This window comes from Chiloscyllium plagiosum, unplaced genomic scaffold (genome assembly GCF_037043375.1).
Source record: "Chiloscyllium plagiosum isolate Xiang-an unplaced genomic scaffold, Cpla_swu_hap1 HiC_scaffold_47, whole genome shotgun sequence".
In the NCBI taxonomy this organism is placed as follows: domain Eukaryota; kingdom Metazoa; phylum Chordata; class Chondrichthyes; order Orectolobiformes; family Hemiscylliidae; genus Chiloscyllium; species Chiloscyllium plagiosum.
Window position 1 is genome coordinate 27,723,892 of NW_028270185.1, and position 12,354 is coordinate 27,736,245.

The window sequence follows — 12,354 nt, forward strand, 5'->3', positions numbered from 1 at the left end:
CCACTTGGTCTGTGGTCGGATCCCACAAATGAAGTTAAAGAGCTCAGTACCAGATATTAAAAAAAAATCTGTGACATACAATGCCCAAGGCTAACAAGTCATTCCTGAGCAGGGAATGAAGTATTGAACAAATTTTGATTTATTTTCAAGTAAAGGTCACTGCATATTTTTACCATGTCATTTTGAGATAACAAGATCATAAGATAGAGGATCAGAATGAGGCATCTCTGGCACTGTGGGGCAGCAGTGCTAACCACCATGACCAAAGGGCCTTTTCCTGTGCTCTATAAGGTGATTCTGTGAAAACGGTTATAAATAATGCCTTATTCATGTTAATCACAGATGTTCTGTTTATCTCAGTTCCCACAACACTTACCTGGACATGACATTTCTTTGCTCTCGTGTGACCCGCTGTGTTGAACCTCACAGTAGATTTTGCTGGGGCAATGTACCGCTGACCCGGGCAGGGTTAACTAGCTGCTCTGGGTGTAGGTTCCCTTCTTGTTTCTCACTGATGGGTAAGTCTTCAATCCAGTCGTGATTAGCTCCCCACCTTTCTTCCAGGTTACCTTGGTTACGGCAGGGGAATAGTCCATCGCCAAACAACCAAAGATCACAGAACCAGTGCTGTGGTCCTGACAGGAGGAGACCAGGCCATAAAGTGTGGGGGGAGATGATGTCTCTAGGATAGAATGACCAATTGAGCACATTAGTTCCTGTTAATTTGACCTTATCAGTTACTCAAATGTATCCTCAGCTGTAAACGTTTGGCAGTATGCTCCTGCTGAAGTCTACAGTATAACTGGCGGTTATTTTTGTTTCTTACCAGGTGCTGATCATGATCTATTGGTTCCCTCTTCAGAAACATTCCCTCTACCTTGGCCATTACCATATAATTTGGGAAGAAGAACATCTGAATCCACCACCAGTAATTGTTTGAAAATTGCACCAACTGACACTTTCACTGGATTGCAAGTGAAGAGCAGAGAGGTTTCACAAAATACAAACCAAGGAAATGCGGATTCATCAAAATTCTACAGTGTGTGCAAACAGGCCATTTGGCCCAACAAATCCACACCCACTCTCTGAAAAGTAACCCATCCAGACCCATTCCCCTACCCTATTACTCTACATTTAACCCTGACTAATGGACCTAACCTCCCAATCCCTGAACACAACATGGCCAATTCACCCAGATTGCATATCTTTGGACTTTGGGAGGAAACCCACACAGACATGGGGAGAATGTGCAAACTCGATACAGATAGTCACCCGAGGCTGGAATCGAACCAGAGTCCCTGGCGCTGTGAGGCAGCATTGCTAACCATGGAACCAGCGTGCCGCCCCACTAGGCACCGTGCTGCTGGAAATCAGAAACAAAAACAGAAATTGCTGGAAAACCCCAACAGCTGGCAGTATCTCTGGACAGAAATCAGAGTGAACAGTTCAGATCCAGTGAGCCTTCCTCATGTATCAATACAAGGCAGAATGTTCTCTCTGGGAGGAAGGTCACTGCAGCAGCAGCAGCAGCAGCAGCAGCAGCACAGGCAGGAGCTGGGCACTGGGACTGGGAGGATGGCTCTCACAACTGACCTCATGCCAATTGGCTGGAAGTTGAAACTTCTAATTTATAATTATCTTGATTCTGGAGGCCTCTGAAAAATGGAGGACCATTAAGGTCAGAGACTTTGAAGCATTACAGCTCACTGAGCTGACTATTTACGTCAATATGATTTCAGAAATTAACAAGTACTCTTTAACTTTAATAACTATCAAACTGACACGCAGTTCACCACCAAAACTCTCATCTCTCAGACTAACCACTCCCTCTTTGTCTTAACCTAAATTCCCACCCACATTGACAAACCCTACCCTGTTAGTCACCCATTCATGCCCTGAATACACCATCCCTATCACAAGAAACACATCCAAGGCAATCCATATTGGTAGTGTAGATGAGCAGAGAGATCCTGGTGTCCCTGTACATAGATCCCTAAAGGTTGCCAGTCAGGTTGATAGGGTTGTTAAGAAGGCATACTTTGAGTTGGCTTTCATTGGTAGAAGGACTGAGTTTCAAAACCATGAGGTCATGCTGCAGCTGTACAAAACTCTGGTGTGGCCGCAGTTGGAGTCTTGAGTACCCTTCTGGTCACCACATTATAGGAAGAATGTGGAAGCTTTGGAAAGAGTTCAGAGGAGGTTTACCAGGATGTTGCCTGGTATGGCGGGAAGGTCTTATGAGGAAAGGATGAGGGACTTGAGGCTGTTTTTGTTTGAGAGAAGAAGGTTGAGAGGTGACTTAATTGAGACATATAAGATAATCAGAGGGTGAGATGGGGAGAACAGTGAGGCTCTTTTTCCTTGGATGGTGATGGTTATCAGGAGAGGACATAACTTTAAATTGAGGGCTGATAGATAAATGTCAGAAGTTGTTTCTTTACTCAGAGCAGTAGGGACGTGGAATACACTGCCTGCAACAATAGTATCCTCGCAACTTTAAGGGCATTTAAAATATCATTGGATAAACATATGGATGAAAATGGAATAGTGCAGGATCGATAGGCTTCAGTTTGGTTCCACAGGTCGGCACAACATCGAGGGCCGAAGGGCCTATACTGCACTGGAACAATTCTACGTTCTATAATCCAGGTGGACATATAATCTCAATTCCTTTCACTCAATTCCACTCCTGCCACCCTGCACCTGGTCCATGTTGAATCTGGCCCTTACTGGACCTGGCACCATTATTTTCACAACTTCTGACAGAACCCCACTCCCCCAGACATGACCTCAGCCCTTGGTCACTGACATCTCAACTTACCCAAGTCAACCTGAGCACTTTGCATCTTAGCTCCTTTCACATCTGTCCTTTACCACCTGCCATTTTGCCAGACTCTGAGCTTGCATTTTGAAATCACGTCCACCTACTACTTCATTACAGTGACCTTCTAACCCCTGAAACAGCCTGGCACCCTGCCCATCTCTCCACTAACCAGCCTGGCACCCTGCCAATCCCTCCACTAACCAGCCTGGCACCCTGCCAATCTCTCCACTAACCAGCCTGGCACCCTGCCCATCTCTCCACTAACCAGCCTGGCACCCTGCCAATCCCTCCACTAACCAGCCTGGCACCCTGCCATCTCACCATTAACCAGCCTGGCACCCTGCCCATCTCTCCACTAACCAGCCTGGCACCCAGCCAATCCCTCCACTAACCAGCCTGGTACCCTGCCAATCTCTCCATTAACCAGCCTGGCACCCTGCCAATCTCACCACTAACAAGCTTTGCAAAGACAGACCTCCTACATTTCAGCTCAAATATCCCTCACCTACCAAGCACAATGCGACCAAATTATCTTTGTGACCATTACCATTTGCCTTGATGCCACCCTGCCAGACAGGGTGCATGCAAGCCTACCCAGCAGCCACCCAACATCTCACAACCTACCAGCCCAAACCCTCCCACATTCCCAATCTATCCCCTCACTAGCTCACCAGCTTCCAACTTTGAGCCTACTTTGGGTCCAGCCCATTCATGCTGACCAGAGTTCCCAAATTAAACTAATTCCATTTGTCTCCCTTTGGCCCATATCCATCCAAACCTATCCAGCTCCTGCACCTGTCCAAATGCCTTCTACATGTTGTACCTATCTCTGCATTTACCACTTCTCCTGGCAGTTCATTCCAATGTCTGGTACAGTTACAACATGAAGCCCTAACTGCTTCACTCAATGCTCTGACCAATGAAGGCACATGTGCCAAACACCTTCAATATGCTAGCTACTTGAGACAATGCTTTCATGAATCTATGAGTCTGATCCCCCACTTCCCTCTGTTCGACATCACTACCCAGTGCCCTACCATTAACTCTGTAAGAATCGTGTATCTGAACCCCCAGGTCTCTGTTCGACAAAACTACCCAGTGCCCTACCATTAATTCTGTAAGTTGTGACCTGATTTATCTTCTAAAAAAGCAACACATCATATTCATTTAAATTAAACTTCATCTGCCACTCCTCAACCCACTGGCCCAGCAGATCAAGATCTCGTTGTACTTTTAGATAACTTTCACTGCCAATTATACCACCAATTTTGGTGTCATGTGCAAACTTACAAATCATGCCCCATTCAATGTTTTCAAGACTTTTAACCAATATTGTACCCTGCTTGCCTTTTTCCCCACATACCTGTAACATTTTTTTTTAAGGATTGAAGGAATCTATCTCCTTCTTGAAATCATTTAATGTTTTGACCTCAATCAATTTCTGTGGCGGAGAACTCCAAACGTTCACCATTCTTTCGTTGAACAATCGTATTCAATTTTATCAGGTGTTGGAAAGACTGGTGAGCAGCAAGATTTAGGATGGTCCCATGAATGGAATAGCATTCTGGAGGGACTGAGGTGCCTTCTTCAGCTTCTAATTTGTATGCTGACATGTCCCTTCGGCAGCATGTTCCAAAACTGTGATCTTTGAGGATAAGGATGTGCATGCATGTAAATGAGAGCTTTCCTCCAAATTAGACTCCATCTTGACTTGCAACTATTTCCCTTCCCCTTTGCTCTTCCTTGCTCACAGCCATGGGACTCACTTTCTAACAGCACTGTGAATGTCCTCATACCACACAAACTTCAGCAATTCAAGTCGGCTGATGACGACTGGTTTCTCAAGGAGATATAAAAAGTCCGGCACTTCCACACCTGTTTAGAGATGCAGATAATCACTGGAAGAATTGAAAATTATTTGAGGGACTTGTGAATGGTTTCCTTCTGTGTGGTTTGACTGTGTTTTCACTGAACAAACAGTGCTACTTGATTAGACTACTTCCAGTGTGGAAACAGGCCCTTCGTCCCAACAAGTCCACACCGACTCGCCAAAGCGCAACCCACCCAGACCCATTCCCCATATTCACCTCTTCACCTAACACTACGGGCAATTTAGCATGGCCAATTCACCCACATTTTTGGACTGTGGGAGGAAACCAGAGCACCCAGAGGAAACCCACGCAGACACGGGAAGAATGTGCAAACTCCACACAGAAAGTCGCCTGAGGCAGGAATTCTTAATCATATAATGGGAATGAAGCTTCCCTCATTTTTAGCACGGCAACCACAAATTATATTTCTTTATTCCAGGCAGGTATAATGTTAAATTATTGGAATATGATGACTGGGATGTTTAAATGGGAAATTATCAGAAATTTAAAGCTTATTTTCATGACCAATTAATTTCAGCCTCATTGTGTCACTTTAGCTTCTCACTGAAATGTCTTTCAAAAACGGTGTCTCCCTTTGTTATGGGCAGTTGAATCATTAAATCTGGGATAGTTTTTGCTTGTTAATCAAAGGTGGTAAAGAGTTTTAGCCAAAGGGAGGCCTGTGGAGTTAGCGCGCAGAGGCACCATGATCTCAGTAAGTGGTGGAACAGCTCAAGGGACTGAGTGCCCTTCTCCTGCCCCTTTCTATCATTGTGTCATTTGTTAGGCTAGCACTGGCAGTGAACACTTTTTCTTAAAATATTTTAGCAAATTAATTGTTTCACACATTCTTTAAAAAACTTCTGTTGATTACAGGTATTTGGAATGGGAGTATTGACATTCTCTACTTGAGTGATCATAATAACTCCCACCCAATTACAGCAGCCACTGCTCTCTGGAGTGTGTTGTTACTTCATGCTCGTTTCTTGTAAAACTACAGCTTGAGATCTGTGCGCTCACATTCAATGATTCTCTGATATTAAATATCTCTGAACATTCTCAATTTATTCAAATGCATTTTCTCTCTGAACAACTTGTTTCATTGAACAGAACATTTTTTAAAAATGAAACAATAAACTTTGAATGCTAGAAAACTGAAAATAAAGACAGAATTTTCTGAAGAAACTCAGCATGTCTGGCGGCTCCTGTGGAGAGAAAGCAAGGTTAACGTTTCACACCTAGAGACCCCCTCTTCAGCAAATTGTTTTCATGTTTTTGGCACAAGAACTCACACCTGTTGAGTTAGACAGCGATTGCATTTGCTTGACTCCTGTTGGAAAAGGATTCTTAGCAGAGGTACAAGATGATCTGAGATAGCGATTGAAGACCATTTGAAACGCTATCACCATCTGCTGCAAGTGTTGGATTCAGCGGAAACCCCACCGTACTGAACAATCACATTCAGCCACAGCACTGGTTTAATATAATGCAACACAGCCTAGGACTAATCTCGTCAAATATGCTTCGAAAACAATTCATTGTGGATTAGTTATAAATTATATTGTTTGAACAGCAAGTCAAAAAGCTGGGATTTTTTTGAGGACTTACTCCATTAACCCCAGCTAGCGATGCCCAAAAGCTTGTGAACAAATATTGATTTGGAAAAAGCTGCTAACCGCCAAAATTCTGTTTAATATCTAAGAGACACAAGTCAGAACAGTGATTGAATAGATTTCACCAGCCTCTGTGAGTAGAATTCTAATAACACCCAACATAACTCAATATTCTTTTTTTCATGAATTAACCTGATAAGAGATGGTATTACATATCTCTCTAACAGGTTGTAAATGAATACAGGCCACCTGGCTCAGAGTGAGGGACATTACTATAACATCACAACAGATCTGAACACAATGAGCTCCACACTATCTTGGAGAACACAGCCCACCTGCTTGACAGTGCATAAACCATGTTAATCATTAACACCTTCCAACAACCGAGATTGTTCCAGAATGATTACATAATCAAAGTAGCACTGCAACAATTATCCAAGAATACTTTGGCAGCATCTCTGAACTGTTCAAAGTCTCTGGGAACTACGGAGGAATAAAACTAGGAATTGTGTTACCATAAATTCACTGTCACTGGATTTCAACCTAGCACTCTCTACCTCTTACCCCTGTGAATGTTGCTGCACCAGATGGTCTACTTAGTTTAAAATAGATTAAAATGTTTTGAAGTGTATAATGACCGTTGCCAGTGACATTAAAAGCTCACGGTAGGTTTTCAAATAATAAGATGCAAAATAATTTCTGATTCTACACTGTGCCACTAAACACATCCCAGGCACAAAGAAAATAAGCAGCATATTTCCCTCTGCCTCGCTCAATCACATATCTCTTGTTGCCAGCAAGCAATTTCAAAACTCTTGCAATCTGCCTTTTGTTACTGAAGTGTTCGTTCTGATTGGAACAACTTAGTCAGGGCTCTCAATTCTGAGGCATCTAATCAAATATTGCATTTCTGGCAGATATAAGTGGTTTTGAAGCATGAGATGAAATTGAACTGCCTGAGATTCAGGTATCTGAACCGGACAATGTGAAAATGGTCAGGACCGGTTGACAAGTTCGTCGGAGATAGCACTGAAACAAACTGTACAACAGTCTTGATCCTAGCAGATACATCTGCTCAATTCCTCACGTCAAATATATTCACTGTAATTTAACATTATCATAGGAACTAACCAGAGGATAGCCATTAATGTGAACGAGAATGTGTTCACAATGAACATAGATAACCACTGACTTAATAAACTGAATAAGTCACTGTAATCAACAAAATTATTGAGATGGGACATATTGCCAATTTAAGCACAACTCTGGAGGAAATGGATTATTCTCTAAATTATCTTTGCATATTCTTAAAACATGTCTTGAACTTTGGAGATTTTGCATGCACAGCATAAAGCCAAGACTGCAATCCAGTGTGGAAATGCATTTCTGTTGAAGAAATTAGGGCAAGTATTTCCTGTCAGGTTTGCTTTACAATGGCAAGTTCATTTTCTTGTTCGCTGCTTTGTAATGAACGAAAATGTTAGCAAAGGTATGAATTGAAAACATGTTTCTGCCCAGCGGTGCCCGCTTTAACTGATGTCTAAATAAATGTGGGTGGCACGGGGTAGCTCAGTGGTTAGTACTGCTGCCACACAGCACCATGGACCCAGGTTTGATTCCCGTCTCGGGCGACAGTCTGTGAGGGCTTCTTCCGGGTGCTCTGGTGTCCCCCCACAGCCCAAAGATGTGCAGGTTAGGTGAATTGGTCATGCTAAATTGTCCATAATGTTAGGTGCATTACCCAGGGGTAAATATAGGGTATGGGGAATGGGTCTGGGTGGGTTACTCTACAGAGGAGTGGTGTGGACTTGTTCGGCCAAATGGCCCATTTCCATAGTGCAGGAAATCTCATCTAAATGATTGTCACACTTAACTAGTGCGAGCAGATTGGTACATTGCTATAATCAGGCAAGTATATTAATTAAAATAAATATTACTCCATTTTCAGTTTGAATAAGCAATGTGCTCTGTTATCCTCGAGTTCATGTCTTCTGCAAATTTATAAACTCTGCATATGTCTGAACACATCGATGTAAAATACATTCTCTGCTTTTGCAGCAAATTTTCCTATAGTTTTAGAGTAGATTTCCAACAGTATGGAAACAGGCCATTTGGCCCAACAATTCCACACTGACCCTCCGAACAGTATGTAACCCACCCAGAGCCATTCCCCCTACCCTATACTTACCCCTGACTAATGCACCCTAACCTACCCATCCCTGAACAGTGTTCACTTTAGCACAGCCAATTCACCTAACCCGCACAGTGGGAGGAAACTGGAGCACCCAGAGGAAACCCACACAGACACAGGGAGAATGTGCAAACTCCACACAGACTGTCACCCGAGGGTGAAATCAAACAGAGGCCCCTGGCGCTGTGAGGCAGCAATGCTAACCACTGAGCCGCTGCGCTGCCCTGTGAGTTAATGAGCGGATTATTTTATTTAATTCGGAATTTGGCCTTGGTCACATAATTCACAATAGCAATTGTTTCTGAAAGAATGATTCTTCAGTTGATATTTTGTTGTAAAATGTAACTTTTTATTTAAAACGCACGGATTGGGAACACCTAAAGCACTATGCAGATTAAATTATTCATTCAGTTAACCTTTATTCTTTTTCCCTGCAAATCCAATTTAATCAGGGATATAACAATTTATTATTTCAAATGAATTGTGAAACTGATCAAAGCAGTGCAACTGATCTGTTCTTCATCGAAATATTTTGAGTAGAATTTCCAAATGGTCTTTGCCAATGATCTTTCCAGCCAAAAAGCTTGGGTGTAGTGTACCGTGGAATTGAAATATGTTTCTTGGTTAATTATAACATAGGCATACAGCAAGAACTATTAGAACATTATACTTTTGAAATTCTATTTATTTTTCCTCTATGACTTGTAAATTATTTGAAGACAGACCTTGTGATTGAGCTAGACAGTTAGATTAGATCCCCGACAGTGTGGAAACAGACCCTTCAGCCCAACAAGTCCACACCGACCCTCTGAAGAGTAACCCACCTTGACCCATTTCCCTACGTTTACCCCTGAGTAATGCACCTAACATAATGGGCAATTTAGCATGGCCAATTCACCTAACCTGCACATCTTATTGATTGTGGGAGGAAACCGGAGCACGCAGAGGAAACCCACACAGACACAGGGAGAATGTGCAAACTCCACACAGACAGTCACCCGAGTGTGAAATCAAACAGAGGCCCCTGGCGCTGTGAGGCAGCAATGCTAACCACTGGGCCACTGTACCGCCCTGACTTGAGCTCTGAATTTGGAATGGAAAGAGTGGATTAGATTAATCCTTAATTATTGATTCTAAGTGAAAATCACACCCTAAGGTATCTGCTTTCCCTCCATTTCCAAAAACCTTTGTGATCTGCTTTTAACTTAACATTAAGCTTTATGAAATTTCAACTCACATGCTGATTGCATTGAATAAGGAAACTGGAGGGGTTGACTTGTTACCAACCATATAAACAGTGTGATAACAATGTAGAAACCAGAAACAGTTTCCCAAATATAACAAATTTAATGTTACCCAAGCACATTTCCTCCTCAACAGAACAAAGATCACCAAACCACAACACTGAGGAACACCGATGTGTTTGCAGCAGAACTGGCTCTGCAAACATTTTCAACAGAACCAAGAACATGATATAACCTCACAAAAAAATCTCACATTGAAGTCTGACAAAACCGCTCAGTATCATGCAAACTAATGATTAAATTGAATAGAAATAAGAAGTCATAACAGCAGTCTTGCTTGTGAGGGAACTTACTTAACAACATGTAAAACTTTAATGTTTCCAGCAACAGTTCAATTTAGTTCCAACCTGTACACCTTTTCTGAGCATGACAATCTTGTGCAGTGCACAGTAGAGAGTTGAAGGCATATATTGATTAATCACTTTAAGGTCAAAACAAAATTAGTTCAATGGACAAACATTATCACATTATAATTGTGTGTTATAGTAAGTTTAGTTTCAATTACGTAATCTGATCAATTCTGCAGTTTCAGATCTGAGTCCCAAATTTTATTTTGAATGAAGCTACTCAAAACAAATTTTTACTTAGTTTACAATCAGAACTGAGAATTTAAAAAAACGTCAATGCACTAAAATGTTATTTTCATTTCTCACATTTCCGTGTTTCTGCCTTAAGTTGGTTTTCAAACGGATGTAATGTTTTCAATCAAGCAGAGAAAAAAATTTCCATACGAGTTTAACAAATGCAGAAACGATTCAGGAAAAACAAATAACTTCACAAATATTGGTATTTAAAAGTAACCCAGAAAGACCACCTCCTCACCAGAAAGAAAACACCAATTTCTGAAAGCATGAAAACGCTGTTCAATTCCACAAACTAAATAAGAATCCAATCAACTTAATGCAACAGAATCAAGGAAAATAAAATCAGAATGGAATCAACTCAGAGCAACAGATTTAAATGAATGATAATCAGAATCCAACCAATTCGATTCAACAGAATCAAATAAAACAAATTCAAAAGCCAATCAGTGCAATTCAACAAAATCAAGTAAAAACAAAGTCAGAATCCAATCAACTCAGGTCAACCGAATCAAATAAAACACACTCAGAATGTAATCATCAGAATGAAATATAGCACCGCAAGAACATTTTATGACAGTTTCTAACCTGCTTGTCAACAACAAAATTAACCAAATAAACAACAAAATATAATCATGGTAAGAACATTATGTATACGGGGAATATATTCAAGAAATTAATAATGATGGTATTGGACCTCAAGAAAGAGACTTTGTGGAGTGCCTCAGAGATGGATTCTTAGAGCAGCTGGTGCTGGAGCCGACCAGGGAGAAGGCAATTCTGGATCTGATATTGTGTAACGAACCAGAATTGGTCAGAGACCTCGAAGTGAAGGAGCCTTTGGAAAGTAGTGACCATAATACAATAAGCTTCAATCTGCAATTTGAGAGGGAGAGGGTACAGTCAGAAGTGACAGTACTTCTGTTGAATAAAGGGAACTATGGAGCTATGAGGGAGGAGCTGGCCAAAGTTCAATGGTGCAATACCTTAGCAGGGATGACCGTGGAGGAACAATGGCAGATATTTCTGTGTATAATGCAGAAGTTGCAGGATCAATTCATTCCTAAAAGGAAGAAAGATCCCAGGAGGAGGCATGGGCGGCCGTGGCTGATGAGGGAAGTAAAGAAACATATAAAGTTAAAAGAGAAAAAGTATAATATAGCTAAGATAAGTGGGAAAACTGAGGACTGGGAAGCTTTTAAAGAGCCACAGAAGTTTAATAAGAAGGAAATACGCAGAGGAAAAATGAGGTACGAAGGTAAACTGGCCAAGAATATTAAGGAGGATAGTAAAAGCTTTTTTAGGTATGTGCAAGGCAAAAAAATGGTTAGGACAAAAATTGGGCCCTTGAAGACAGAAACAGGGGAATATATTACTAGAAACGTGGGGCGGCACGGTGGCACAGTGGTTAGCACTGCTGCCTCGCAGCGCCAGAGACCCGGGTTCAATTCCCGACTCAGGCGACTGACTGTGTGGAGTTTGCACGTTCTCCCCGTGTCTGCGTGGGTTTCCTCCGGGGGCTCCGGTTTCCTCCCACAGTCCAAAGATGTGCAAGTCAGGTGAATTGGCCATGCTAAATTGCCCGTAGTGTTAGGTAAAGGGGTAAATGTAGGGGTATGGGTGGGTTACGCTTCGGCGGGTCGGTGTGGACTTGTTGGGCCGAAGGGCCTGTTTCCACACTGTAAGTAATCTAATCTAATCTAATCTAAATGGCAGAGGAATTAAATGGATACTTCAGATCTGCGTTCACTGGGGAAGACACAAGCAATCTCCCTGAGGTAACAGTGGCTGAAGGACCTGAACTTAAGGGAATTTATATTTGCCAGGATTTGGTGTTAGAGAGACTCTTAGGTCTGAAGGTTGATAAGTCTCCGGGGCCTGATGGTCTACATCCCAAGATACTGAAGGAGGTGGCTCGGGAAATCGTGGATGCGTTGGTGATTATTTTCCAGAGTTCAATAGATTTCGGG